The sequence below is a fragment of the Gymnogyps californianus genome, chromosome 2, assembly GCF_018139145.2.
Source record: "Gymnogyps californianus isolate 813 chromosome 2, ASM1813914v2, whole genome shotgun sequence".
NCBI lineage: Eukaryota > Metazoa > Chordata > Aves > Accipitriformes > Cathartidae > Gymnogyps > Gymnogyps californianus.
In genome coordinates this window covers 31,599,980-31,615,378 of record NC_059472.1, presented here as the reverse complement: position 1 = coordinate 31,615,378, position 15,399 = coordinate 31,599,980, and the positions used below count along the sequence as shown (strand labels likewise).

General features: G+C 44.4%; 1 protein-coding gene across 1 annotated transcript in view; it reads right to left on the bottom strand.

The window, feature by feature from the left end:
- The window catches only part of ZNF704 (zinc finger protein 704), a 93,005-nt gene extending 77,807 nt beyond the window's left edge, over positions 1-15,198 (bottom strand). The window contains exon 1 of the mRNA XM_050892676.1: positions 15,151-15,198. The gene's annotated coding sequence lies outside the window, so the exon portion shown is untranslated. The remainder of the gene's footprint in view (positions 1-15,150) is intronic.
- Positions 15,199-15,399: the final 201 nt, after the last annotated feature.

Sequence of the window (15,399 nt, the reverse complement as noted above, 5' to 3'; positions counted from 1 at the left end):
AAGACCACGCATTGCAATGGAAGTCCTGCCCAAATTAAAGCATGCTCAACATTGACACAGATTTTGAGGCATTTAGAGAAATTTTTCTTTATTCTTGACAGAGGATGTGCAAACTGCAATTTTTCAGTAGTTTAGGCCTTAACTTATTTGCAGTCAATTTTTGTTATGCCCAAAAGCACATCCTGATAAGATGCTCATGTTGCAGTCAAACTTCAGTCTTCTCCAATTTCAGTTAAATTTCAGCTTGGATTTCGCCCTGAACAGCAAAAAAATTATTGATCAAACAGAGAGCTCAAGTATTGAACCACCTAGTCAAAGAATCAGCAAACACCAGCATAACTAGGCCTATCGTATTTATATGCAAATGCAGAGACTTACATTTGACAGCTATATATGTCATCTCTTGAGCACAACCTGACTGGGCTTTAGCATCTTCCCTTGCTTCTGGTACATTACTGCTTAAAAACTGAAGTTATTTATTTTCAAATAGTTCGCTAGCATTGAACAGGCATTAAGATGTCTGTGTTCCCTATACAATGGAAGGTATTAAACTCCCAAGAATATTAACATCACTTACCTGTATGTGACCCAAATGTACAGAAATATGCCTTCGAATGTAAAAACAGACTCCCACCTACGTTCTTTCAAATTTCCTATTTTTTTGTGCAGCACTTGTGGATCCAGGTGGGCACACCAGGAGCACAGACCTCATTTTTAACAGGCTTTGTAATGGTCTACACAGATAGATGGCAACAGAAAAAACTATTGAAAGAAGTGCCATGCCACATACCATGCCTACTTTGCTGACGGTTTTATAAACAGCTCAGGGGCTGATTTACCGACGAGGAGTCGGGCAGCGGGCACTGGATGTGACGGAAGTGCACAAGCAGAAGGCAGCTGCCCAGCACAGAGCATCGCTCACCCGAGCAGCACTGCTTCCAACCCTGTGACTCCATGCAGCATCTTCAACGAAGCTATGCCGATTTACGCCAGCTGAAGAAGATCTGGCCACACGTGTGATTGCGCCTGCCTGCCAAGAAGCAGACCAGCAAACAGAGGCTTGGCAGAGCGAGGCTTGTGTCACACTGTCAGGCAGCAGGACGGCAGCGAGAGCCCAGGAGGCTCCCCTGATCTTCTGGGGGGACACCGGCTAACTCCTATTTCTCCTCACATTGTCTACTGGGATTCTGGAAGGACTTAGATGTCCGAGAAAGTCCCCACCGTGCACAGTTTGAATCTAAGGGGCCTGGGTAAATTAAATAATCTTGCAACTATGGCCTATTTTGTGCCATTATGTTTTGTTCATACAGATAAAAGAGCTCATTTTACAACAGCAGCAATAAAAGTATCTCTAAAACACACTAAAAATATTTTACGAAGGTGGAGGGAAATATCTGTACGAAAGTTAACTGCATCCAAAACTCCCTATAAAAAAAAAATACGCTAGTGGGAATATGCTTTGGGAAACTAGCTGCTTAAAAAAACCATCATAATAATCCTGATGCCCTTGTCATGTTTCCATTTTTGTACAAACTTCCTCTTCTCCCTCAACCTGTAAAGCTATACTTCCTTTACTTCAGCTACAGGCCACTGTAACTGGACTCAACCCCAGTGTCACTTCATTCCAAAAACAAGATCCCTCACAAGCCACACTGGCTGCTTTCCAGACTGGGGGGAGGGAGGAGAGGGGGGAACATGCTAATTAAAAAACACATACCAAAAAACCTCACCCCAACAACAGTCACCCAATACGCTGCTCCAATTCTGGATAAGTTTGCATTGTCAATAGATAAATAATTTTAACTTAATTGTGAGTCCTAGGCCTATGTACAATATGAACACTATATAGCTGTTAAAGAAGACACAGTTCAGGATGAGGATTTTTGATTTGCATCTGATTTACTATGTAATCAGTTGGTTTAATTCCATCAAAAAACTCTTTTGATTAAACACCAATTAAAAAACCACCAATAGCTACAAGACGGTTTAGCACCAGCCAACCTGCCATATAACTCTGTTGTTTTTTATAAACAATTTTTTCATTCTGACTTTGTGACCATTTCTTTCTGTTTTCTGAAAGAGATGTAAGCACACTAAGTGTTAGGGACTGCCAATAAAACTTCCATCTGGTAAGAAAAGTCACAGGATTTTTTTTTAAACAAGGCTTTAGCAACATTTTTGATCCACTACAGAACAAATATGCAGCTCAATGCGGGGAGCGAAAGAAGGGATCAATATATTTCAGCCTAGCGTATTAATGGAAAACAATAATGAAATGTATGTATTTAACATGATACACATTTTAAAAGTTCAGCCAAAACAAGAGCTCAATAACTGCAAGACTCTTTTCAGGCCAGCCTGAACAGCTAGGCTATGCTCTAGGGACAGGGATAAGCCAGTTTTCTGAACTAGAAAGAAATCAGGAGTAAAGTTCACAGCAAAATACAAGCAGCAATGAGAAACACTGAACTTGTCACCAAGATAACATCATGCAAGTAAAAAATATTTAAATTAAATCCCCAGAAGGACAAAGATTTTGGTTTATTCGTACTACTTCGTACAGTAGTTCCAGTTCATGTTCCCGTAACAGAGTTTTTTTTATGTAAAAAGGCTCTAATTTTTGCCATCCCCAAACGGCGTCCTCACTGGAAGGAAAGAATGCATTGACTTTCCATTTCACCAGAAATCTCTATTCATACTGGAATACAAAGAGATAAGACAGATTCTCATAATGATGCTTGGAAATAATCTGCCCTGAATTTCAATGTATTATTACATTTTCGAGTATACTTTGCATTTAATTACTCGCTTCACCAGCGGTTGCTCATTACACATAAACCATGTCAATCTAATCACTCTAAGCATTTGTAAACTGCTGCTCTCTAACAATACGGAAGATAATGCATTTTAAGGTCACTGTAAGTGTTCTTTACAATATATAGTATGCATTAATGTATAATAATGTAGTACTCATTTTCAGCCAGGCTAGGACAAAGTCCCTGTCTTCACCATTTGACTGAATATACAAAACCATCCATAGAATAAATTTTCTAGATATTAAAATACAAATCTAAACATTTATGTTGCCTGGATTCACAATATGGTGTTAGGCAGCAAGAACTGGAGTCAGCAAGAAGATTGCACCCTTTCATCATCACGTGTATGTCAGTGCTTATCTGGCTAAATATAACTCATCTGCAACAACTGTGTACCCCAGCACCAGCCTAAGGCATTTCTGAATTATACAGCATCTATCCAGATGAATGACAGAAACTTTCACTCCCACATCTGAAATTCAGTATCCATCCAGGTACCTGTTGTACCCCAAATAAAACAATAACCAACTTGTGACGTGAAATTCTGCACTAACTGGCACAAGAAGCATAGATGGTATTAAAACTGTACAGAGAGGTGTTACTAAGATTACAGCGGGAAACAGCAAGGAACACTGGGAATCCATGGCCCTTCCCATACACCATTTTCAGGTCTAAACAAAAATGACGCAGAGATATTTGAGCCTTTTTCTCTCCACCACATAAACAAAGGGATAAAGATGTGAAAGTATGGCAGCTTCCTTTCCCATCCCATATGCAGCCATAGTAAGCTCCTTACAGAAAAGTACACGACATGACTTCTAAGATAATCAGACACCAATTAGTAACAACTACCAAATACTAATTATTGAATGCGTGCATCTTCAAAATTTGCTTGCAATGTTTAAGTCTCAAAGAAATAGCTCTGTGCTCTGTATTCTGGGTATGCTGTGCATGCAAGCGCATGACTTGCGGTCACCGCTCTGCAAACCCGGCTAGCTGGGTTCAACTGGACAACGGCCCCCGGGGATGGCATCTCTGGAAGGATCTCAGCAGAGGTCTTTCAGCCCTGTTTTCCTTTTCTTAAAGAAAACAAGCCCCTGAGAAAAACATTGCCTCTAAACATCTAAAAATTAAGAAGCTAGCTTGGAGAGCCTTAAACAGAAGGAAAGTGGAGGATCATAGTTGCAAAAAACAGGTTCATTTTTCATTTAGCAATCCTCTCGCTGCACTTCCAAGCTTTGCTAAACACGCTCACCATCGAGCGGTCGGGTACTCCACCAGGCTAAAAAGGACTTGGCTGGCCAGGAATGGGCAGCCATAATTGCCTTCCCAATTACTGGTTTCACAAACAGTGAGTTTAAAATGAACTAAACCAATTACCACATTTTCTCGCAGCAACGTACGTGCCTGGCTGTGCAAGCGGGAAGGGTGCCTGCTGGGCAGCAGGTTCCCCTCGCCTCTCCTGTGGCGAAAGCAGCGTGAGCAGTGCCCGGTGCCGCTGGGGCAAGCTGTGGCCACGCACAGGACAAGAGAGGAACTGGAGATGTGTGCCCTGGGCTGACCAAGGAGCACTGAAGGCCAGAAGAGGAGGATACACCCGGGTCTTGCTGGCCACCTCTGGGAAAGTTTAAAAAAAACCTGGAATTGGAGATAAAAACGAGCGTACTAATGCAGGATAGCAGGGAAGTTCAAACGAACTTTTTTGTTCTTATTTCTGTTACGTTACTGGTTGTAATTACAAACTGTAATTAGTGCATGCCATCAAATCAGGTGTTCTTACTGCACTGGCTGAAGGTCTGAAACCTCACATCAGGGTATTTTCTATGGTATGCCTATGAACATCTATCTTCTCCGAAATGGCGATTTTTCCTACTTGTAAGACATGCAAAGAGGGTCCTAGAAGCCAGTGGAAAGTATCTACTGTCTTTGCTGCCCCTAATTTTGATTCTGTCTACATTAAGAAGTTGTACACAACAACTTAAGTTTTAAGTAGCTTAATACAGCCTTGCGTATGCACTGTCTTATGGACAGAAATATCAATCTGGCCTGTATTTCCCCAAATTTCACGTGCAAATAAAATATCTTTAATTTCAACTATTTCAAGACCATTGCTGAAGATGTATGAGAAGCTCCACTTGTTTCTCTTTTCATTTGCTGGTGGTTTGGGATCAGTAAGGATGGCAGCGGTTCAAAGCAGAAGGGAGAAATATCATCACTACTTCTATCATCTCATTCAGGATTGAGCAAGCAGAGCTCCCAAAAATCAGACCATACAAGAGGCAGTGGGGAACTCCCCACACTTAGCAGAAGATTTTGGAAATGCTGCCTCACTACTCCTCAGTCAGAAACCCTTGATCAGCTCGTCTGCATTTGAAAGCCCTCCTCCTCTGTCTGGACAGAGATATATAGCAGTGTATGTCTAGTGAAAACAGATTAGCTTTATTTTCAACATCTCTTGCAAATAAGGTACAGAGAGGTGTGAGATTTCTAAGGTCAGAAATGATTGTCTGGCTTTGGAAGCTGCCAGCCGAGATGAGATGCTGCAGATCCTAGATCACTTAAAAGGGTATGGAAATGTAATCCATTTGCCTTAACATCCTGGGAATAAAGAGACTTTGCTCTTTTTTGTTTGTTTGTTTAAGTGATGGGATTTCAGTGAAATTAAACCAAGGTAGCTCACAGATGTATCCAACTGTTGTAAATTCTGAATGAAACAGGCACTGTGAATGAAAGCTTCAAGGGCCAGTGCTGATCCCTGAAGCTGAGAGCCTGGAGGAAATATTACAAGATCAGAATTAAGCACACATCCTTATCTCCTCTAACTGATCTCAAGCCTGGAAGTAGAAAGCATGGTCCTTCAGAGGAGATGAACAAGCAAGGAGCATTGCCCCCAGTTAAAGAGATTCTCCCAAATCCATGTTCAGCTCCAGACAAAAACATTTAGCAGTTTTCCTGTTCAGAGTGGGAGAGGTGCCAAAAAAGGAGTTTATTTTTGGGTCTGACTACGCAGAGAAGTAGCATCACAGAATTTCATCTCATTATCCCTGGAAGCAATGGAATAACACTAGTAGAAAGCTGCAGAGGCCAAATGTGACCTTCTCTTCCTCAGCCACTCCAGAAACCAGCCCTCTATCAAACCACTAGAGGGATGCAACGATGCCTCATGGGAGAAGAGCCTTCATAAAGAACCTGAAAAACAATCAAACCCAGTGTCACGCACAGCCCAACCAGTCGAATGGCTGCTGTCCTCTAGAGGAAGGCTTGCTCCCTTTCTCGCCTTTCTTTTCCTCCCTATGCCTGCCCTAGCTGTGATATCTCATCTTTTCCTCTGCACTATCAAGATGCTTGACAAGCCCTTCCCTGAGTCACCTTAACTTACCACAGTTACAGAGTCTACAGACTCTCTGCTACACGTGTTTCCTGCTGTTTCAGTAGCCCACAAAAGCACACAACAAATTCTGGTGCAAGTCCAAGGTAGCTAGTGCATGGCTGGGAGCTGGACAAAGGACGGAGAGGGGAATGCTTTACCTTTTTTGGAACTGATGAAACATTAAATCATCTCACCATGGCTCCACAAACATCGTCTGGTTTTACCCAGTGCCTGGGCACAAAGCATGCTGTGCTGCAAAGGCTGCTGCTCCAGCAGAGGGACCTACCAGCATGGAAAGAGAAACACCTGCAAGACCAACCACTTCTCTCCTACCCTGAGGAAGGGCAACTGTCTAGAACAGTGGTGGCCATGCATGTTGAAGCAAAATATCACTATAAATCCTTAGCAACCACCAGTTCACCCTTATTCATTTTTCTGCTTTTTCCATATAGCTCTGTAAGCCAGAGAAGGACCACTTTCCATGGCCTTATGAACCACGAGCTACAGAGGAACCACCACTAACCTAGACCTAAAAGCAGCAAGAACTGCATCACAGTGTTCTCTTTAGAAGTATTTTAAAGTGGAAAAATCAGATTTTTTTCTTTGGCAGTACTTACATTTGTCACAACTGCATTAAAAAAAGAGACTTGTTGAGAACTATGAGGTCAAAAATGTTTTTGATCCAACAAGAGTTCTTTCCACTATTTCAAAGGAATATGCATGTATACATAAAAGATCAGGTTGGCTCAAACGTTTAGCTCGCCAGCTTTACAAAGTCCAGTTTATGGAAGGTGATTGTACAATTTGTTCTCTATGTCAGTACAATGCAGGCATTCGCCACTTCATTGGCTGAAGCAGAAAAAAAAAATTTAAGTAACCATCCAGTCTTATGACTGCTTGTCATAATTGCACCGCCTATCTAAAGTTCAAGTAACCTTTTATCCACTATGTTAAAAAAACACATTAAAGATGGTAAAACAATGAGCTATATAATTTCACACTTCAGTATCTAATCACTGAGGCATTTTACCTTCCCTCTGATTCTGTGTCCAGTGATAACGGTTTTCTATAGTCTGAAGCAATACTTAAAAATTATTAGGACTGCTGTGGAAAGGTTTTAGGAGACTAATGGATTCACCCTTGTGGTTATGCAATTGGGCTGAAATCCCAAATCTGCTTAAACTAGCAGGACTTTTCCATCAACTTAAGCTAGGTCAGGATTTTATGGAAATTTGATTCTTTATGTTTTGCAAAAACACCAACAAAAAGATCTGTATTTTTATCCAAAGTTCAAGCAACAGAAGTTGTTCAGTTTCCTGTCTTCATTAGTTTTGTTGTCAAACAACAAATACCACCCACACATGTACTTTTTAATACAATGAGACAACTGTCACCACAATCATCATTTGGGATTGGAAAGTTTGGCAAGGTGCCAGAGTGGTGAAAGTGATCCCATCACAGATTGTTCAGCAACACCGATAACATTAAATTCCTATGTGCTCCATTTGGCAACATGCTACAGTGAAAAACATCAACGTAAGTTCGTGAAATTGAAGCTGATCACCATAGGAGCTAATGAATGCTCTTTTTATTCACTTTATATTTATTGTTCAATTTTCACAAATAAACAAAAACACTAATAAGAGTTTCCCTCCTAGTCTACCATCCTTCTGTAGTCTTTGGGCTGGCCTCAAGCAGCAGTAATGATCAAGCTGCTCACTCTTTTTAGAAATAAGCAATTCAATAAATCCCATGAAAGTATTACAAAACCAATGGGGCACTTTCATTCTGAGGGAAAAAAAAAATTAAAAAGCATCATTGCTCAATCCACAACAGTATCTACAGAGCAGACACCAGCCAGGACCAGCACGCTCCCTACTGCCCAAGCAGCAAAGCTCCCATCTTTGAGATGGCCAAGTGGCACAGTTTGAGGCACAGATTTATCCCACAGTCTGCTAAGATCCCTCTGGTGCTCGCATATCACTGGAATTTCTAATCTAGCAGTTGGGAGAACACAGAGTAGGACTCAAGGGTTCAAAGCTGATCTACAGGACTGTTAGGCTTCCCTGTAACCTTGGGTCAGAAGCAAGGTTGGAAGAGCACAGGGTCAGGAAAGGCGCAGATGGTCTGTGTGTCCGCACTTGTCGTAGGACACATTACAAATGTTAATTACCAGAGCATGAAAAGCACTTTCTCAATACTTAAGTTTTCAGATGCAAAAAAATGTCACTTCTGTCTTCAAGGAGGACCCAGGGAACTACAGGCTGATCAGCCTCACCTTGATTCCCAGGAACATGATGGAGCAGCTAATCCTGCAAACCGTTTCCAGGCATATGAAGGACAAGAAAATCATCGCGAGTAGTCAGCACAGCTTCACTAAGAGGAAGTCATGCTTGGCCAGCCTGATGAACTTCTAGGACAAAATGACTGGCCTGGTAGATGAAGGGAAAGCAGTGAATATTCTCTATCTAGACTTCAGGAAGGCCTTTGATGCCATCTCCCATAACATTCTCATAGACAAGCTGTTGATGTATGGGCTAAAGGAGCAGGCAGTGAAGTGGGCTGGAAACTGGCTGAACGGACAAGCCCAGAGGGTGTTGATCCATGGCACAAAGTCTAGTTGGAGGCCAGTAAATGGTGGTGTACCCCAGGGGTCAATACTGGATCCAGTCCTGATCCTCAGCAACTTTGCAGATGACACAAAACTGGAAGGAGTGGCTGATACACCAGACGGTCATGCTGCCATCCAGCGGGACCTCAACAGGCTAGAGAAATGAGCCAACAGGAACCTCATGAAGTTCACCAAGGGGAAATGTGAAGTCTGGCTTCCAGGGAGGAACAACCCCAGGCACCAGTACATACTGGGGGCCACCTGGTTGGAAAGCAGCTTTGCAGAAAAGGCCCTGGCGTCCTGGTGGAGACCAAGTTGAACTTGAGCCAGCAACTGGCACTTGTGGCAAAGAAGGTGAATGGTGTCCTGGGCTGCATTAGACAAAGTATTGACAGCAGGTGGAGGGAGGTGATCCTGCCCCTCTGCTCAGCACTGCTGAGGCCACACCTGGAGTGCTGGGTCCAGTTCTGGGCTCCCCAGTACAGGAGAGACATGGACATACTGGAGAGAGTCCCACATAGGGCCACCAAGATGATGAAGGGACTGGAGCACCTCCCCTATGAGGAAAGGCTGAGAGAGCTGGGACTGTTCAGTGTGTAGAAGAGAAGGCTCAGGGGGGATCTATAAGTTCCTGAAGGGAGGGTGCAAAGAAGATACAACCAGGCTCTTTTCACCATTGCCCAGTGACAGGACCAAAGGCAATGGGCACACATTGAAACACAGCAGGTTCCCTATGAACATCAGGAAACACTTTTTTCCTGTGAGGGTGACCGAGCACTGGCACAGGTTGCCCAGGAAGGTTGTGGAGTCTCCGTCCTTGGAGATACTCAAAAGCCATCTGGACATGGTCCTGGGCAACTAGCTCTAGGTGGCCCTGCTTGAGCAGGGGGGTTGGACCAGATGACCTCCAGAGGTCCCTTCCCACCTCAACCATTCTGTGATTCTGTGATAAAGACTGAGCAGCACATCTCTATCCACCAGTACATACTGCATACCTGAAGGCAGCCAACTGATCATTCTCAACTGAACTCATTCCAGACTGAAAACAGTCTAGCAAATAAGGATCAAAACTGTTAGTGGCTCCACTGTATCTCTTTATTCTCACATAGTTACAGTTTTCTAATACAATTCCTTTTAAGGGCAAAGTGGTTATGCTCAGTCTGTGTCCAACAAACAACAACAACAAAATTACATCAAACGTCCTCAGCAAATTACTCCCATTCATTCTTTATTCTGGGAGAGTGGAGAAGAAATACCATCTTACAATCTCACCACCCCCAGCTCTGCATCCAGTAATCCATACTACATATAAACTTTTTTTATTTTTAATAAGGAAGAAAAAAAATCCCAAGTCTAGTCGTGGAGTTTCCACACGAACTTCACTAGCCAGGTTTTCACTCAAGGACTATAAGAAACTGAATGAAGTCTGAAATTTAAAAAGGAATTAAGTTTATCTACTTACAAAAATATGGCTAAGCTGCTGGTGTTTATCTGCCTCTCTTATCTAACCCTTTAGTTGTTCCCCACAGTCCATCAGTATCCATTCATCATCTCTTGTGTTACTCTTCAACTTCGCAGAAGAGGGTAGCACAGGATCATGCTTGTTCTGAGTTTGTACGCAGCCTAGCCTAACAGGATCCTGCTCCAAGACTAGAACATGAGTTCTGGTGTTCTAATAACCGTAGTATTTATAAAAATATCTTTACCATTAGTCTGAGAGTGAATATCTCAGTTTACTCTTAGGTTAGCATGCAAGTTCCTAGTGTGTCTTAGAGATCTCTCCACCACTAAGCGAATCTGGTATTTGAAGTTTGCATTTTGCAAATTGCCTGTTAAACTATATTTGCACACACATATGAAAGCTAAATTAAATAGCACTTTGCTAATCAAGCAAAAAAAAAAAAAGTTTGTTTTGCCCAAGATGAGCCTATAGTCCATTCAAACAGTAAAGCTGAAAGTTTGATTTAAAGGACGACAATGAATTCACACCTGGCTTTAGAAAGAATGCAGAGAAAAGGAGCAAAGGAGTAGAGAGCAAATTCATCCCAGCCAAACAACACACATAAGTAACAAGCAACTTTCTTCCAAACTCTGAAGATTCTTCTGCATCCCATATATCACACAGATGTCTCCACCTTTAAAAAAAAAAAAAAAAGGCAAAAAACCAACCCAAAACAAACCACAAAAAACATGTTAAAAAGCATACTTTTCCTGGATTAACCTAGACTCCTACCAATATCTGCCATCCGCGCTCTGAAACCTCTGGCACAGACTTGCATGTGCTCCGTACTTTGTACTTGTTGCAAATTCCACTTCACAAGGTGGGCAAAACCGAGCCCACTGTGCATGAAGCTGAAGTCTTGCTTACGCAGCTTGGGCTTTCGTATTCCTCCTACATCACAGCACAGCTCTCTGGGCCTTTAGTTTTCAGACTCCACATCTGCTCATTTCCCATAATTTTGGGAGCCACGTATTTGCAGGAACAAATCCATTTGTGGGAAATTCATCCTTCTGAAGTACCAAGAAGTTCTCACATACAAGCAGTATCTGGAATGGATAATTTCACGGGTGCTTATGGTAAGGTAAAGGGCAGAGACCACGGGAACATAATGCTTGAGGAACAGGAGCAGCCTCCATAGTAAGGCGGGTTAGAAATGTCCTGTGTCCATACTCTGAGCCTGGGGACAGAAACTGGGCTGGAGATAAAGTGGCAGCTCAACTGGGCTAAACAGAAGAAAGCATTAACCCCTTTACTATTTATAACAGTGGAGAAAACATCGCAACATGTTGGCAAGTTATCACAAGCCCGTGCTCATTACCAGCCCAAATCCTCAATCATAGTGCTCTAGTGGTTTATGGGCAAATTAGCATAGCTCTGCTACTTGCAGTGGGGCTTGCTTATAAGTACCACATAAATTTAGCATCGCAGACCACTGATGGACCCTACTTCAAAACCTTCTCTCCGTGTCACTAAAACCAGCAGTTTCCACAGAGTGAGTTAACCCCAGCGCGGTACTAACGTGGCTGCTTGTGGTATCTGAACCAAGCTCCATACAAAAGATGAAATAAACAGGACTGCAAATTAATCCACACTTCAAGACAAAGTACTGGTAATTACTCTATTTATTCTTTTTCATCTAATTTCAAATGGGTGGAAATCTAGATGCAGCCAAAGCAGCAAGCATGGGTTGCACGGTGTTTCACGTGCAAAAAGAGTTCGTGTAATCAGCACCTTGGTATTATTTGTTTCCCTACACAGATGAATGAACTAGTTCTGACAAAATAAGAAACCCCAGCACTTCTCAACAAGGCTTTACAGGCTCTCAAAGTCTCTCTGGCTATCCTGCCATTACCCACCAGCTACACACAGCACACTCATGCCTCTTCCAGCATCGTGTTAGAATAGCAGGGGGAAAAGAGAGCAACAAAAGTGTTCTCCAGTGTCCTCCACTTGGACATCTATGTGGCTACAGCAATATAAAGAAGCAATTTTTGTATCTTCCCCATGACCAACAGTCTCTCTCCCTCTCTTTTTTGTAATATCTGTTCTCTCCTTCCAAGACTTCAGAAATTGGAGAAATAAGATTTGCCTTTAGAAAGTACTTCTTCCCCTCTCTCTACCCCCACACGTAAGAGTGATGGTCCAAAATGGACCACCAGTGGTGCAGCCACACAGTGGACTTCTTTCTGCTGGAGACAACACGGCTGTAAGACCTGATGGTGCACATACTTTTTTCATCTTGACTAGTGCACCAAATTCTCAGGCACTTTTTAAAAATATTAATTCCATTGCAGATCCTATGGTGTATTCATCCATGTATCACAGGCGCTCCATGGAAGTGACTTTGGGAAGAGCCCATGAAACCTCTAGCTTTAAAATGCCATTCCACCCAAGGGCACAGACATCAAGTGCAGGTGTGCATCATCTGTATCTATACCACACACCAAGGCATTGCGTGCTGCTTTTTAATTGCATTATCTGGATAGCGTATACTGCAAAACCAGCGCCCGGACCACTTTGCTTTCAAGTCTGATTAAATTCTGAAGCTCTTCAGGACGTCTCTTGTTCTGAAGGGTATTGGACACTGCAACAATTTATGCCCTCTCTCAGCAGTGGAGACCCTTTCAATTCCCTTTGCTCCTGGACCCCAACTCGGAAGGCCAGGTCCGGGAGTCAAATACTGCTGACCCCATGCCAGTTCTCCGTTTGGCAGGAATCCCGTTTGACAAACGACAGCCAGATCGTGCCAGTCCTATTACCCTCACACAGTTTTGCAGTTGGACCTCTGCATTCATTTTATGCCCACTTTTCTCATGTTTAATCTCTTGCTTTAAAATTACTTGGAAGAACCCTTAGATTAACCTTTAGGTACTCCTACACTAACAATCCCTAAAGAAATATACAGAAACCAAAGACAATTTCTTTAAAATATTAAATTATAACAGTTTTCTTAGTTTATAGTATTCAAAAGTATAAATAGTGAAAGCAAAAACCAAGCAGGTCATGATGGTTAGAAATACTCTTCCAAAGAGGGTAAGTACCTGCACCAGGTTACCGAAAATTACTTGAAAGTTTATTACGTACACTAAAAGCAGCCTAATACACATTACTCTACTCATCTCATCTATGAGGCAGATTTACTGTCCAGGGAAGTAAATACATGCAAGCACAATGTTCTTATATGCACATATAGTCTTAACTGCGAGGCAGAAATACCAGAAACCTTTACTTACATTAACAGACCTAGTACTCGAAAGCACGTTGAGGGCTGACAAAGAGAACAGTACATTCTGATAACCCATGTTACATGCAGATTATACCTATGTAATCCAGCTGATATTTCAGATTATTGTGCTCCATTTGAGAATTTCACACTTTTTTCCTATCAGTGGAAGTTTCTCTAAGCCTCCTTTACCACTTGGCGTTTCAGTGCGATGGGGAGACTGATGGGACCAGAAGACCACAATGGTGCCCTTCAGCCTTTGGCTACCAGTCAAGTGTCAAAAGGTTTTGTAGCAACAAAGTTGTCCCAGCCTGTCAGGCCTCAGTAGCACGGACAGTCTGACCCAGCCGGACCATAACCACATCTCATGGCCCTTGACAGACTCACTGAAGAGCTACACAGACAGGGTCCAATTACACAACTGGGTCAGATTTATACTGTCACTGCTACAACAAACTTGCTTTGAAGCTATATGGGGATAACTTGTATTTCTGCTGCTGCTCTCCTTTAGGGATTTTTTGTTTGTTTGGCTTGGTTTGGTTTCCTTTCTTTTTTTTTTTCCTGCTGTGGATACAGGGAAGACCCCAATGGTAATATGGCACAACCATTAGGCCAACCCTGATCTCTTGTCAAGTAAGAATCGTTATCTAGATTTTAAAAAAAAGAAAAATCAATCCAAATGGATACCCTTTAAACTTTCATACACATTTATTTTCCATAACCAGTGCACATCTATCACATGAATCCTCTGTAGACCTACACACAGACTTAACCCTACTGTCTGGGTTATCCCAAGAGAAAAATAATTGCAGAAAACCTCTCATGATAAAAAATTAAGCCTAAGTCTGCAGGATCTCAGCCTGCGAGTGTGTTCAGCAGGTTGCTCCAAAACGCACCAAATTCAGAGGACCACCCAAGCACACTTCGATGGGATTTGAATGGGGCCTCTGCACAGTATTGCTGCATTCAGAAACTTTTCACAAATCGCCCATCCAGGTCTCCTTACCACGGCCACCTTCCCTTGCAGGAGCCCTCCAGCGCCCTGCCCAGCACCGTGTAACCCACACACCCCGTAGGCACGACTCTAGTCTTGAAAAAAACCTCTGTGCAAACGCCAGGTTGAACATCCTTCACCACCCCCCTTGCAGCCCTGCTGCCGCGCACTTTACCCAGGAAAGTCTTTATTCTCAACACTCAAACTACTTCAGATACCGGCGACTCCCCACGCACGCCCCCTTTTAGCCGCGCAGCTGCCCGCACCGGCCGCCCCCGGGGCCAGCCCGCCGCCGCCTTCCCGGCGGGCCGCAGCGGGCACCCGCTTCCTCTGGGACTTGTTGAGCACGGGCCCGTCTGCACCCAGCCCCCCCGCAGCACCCCAGCCGAGCCGGGGGCCGCCCCGCCGCCGGACCGCTCCCGGCGCTGCCTGCAGCCGCAGGCCGCCCGGTCGGGGCGGGCCACAGCGAGCGGCCGCCCGCACCGCTCCCCCGGCCCGGGGCACCGGCCGGCCCGGCCTGCCCCGCCCCGCCGGCCCAGCACCCCCGCCCGGGCCCCTCCACCGGCACCGAGCCGGGCCAGGCCGGCGGGCTGCCGCCACCGCCCCGCTCCCGCCCTCGCCCTCCCGAGACGCACCTTCAGGCTCCCCCGGAGGGGGCCCTTGCCGTGGCCGGTCAGCGCCGGGGGGGGCTCCCCAGGCCGCCCTCCTCCTCCTCCTCTTCCTCCTCCACCTCCACCACCACGTCCTCGTCTTCGTCCTCCTCCTCCAGCGCCGCGGCGGAGCCCTCCCGCCGGGGCGGCCTCCAGGCGCTTTCGGGCTTGGGGGGCCGGACGCCGTCCGCCTGCGCGGCCGCCGGCCCCGCGCTCAGCCGCCGGCTGCCCATG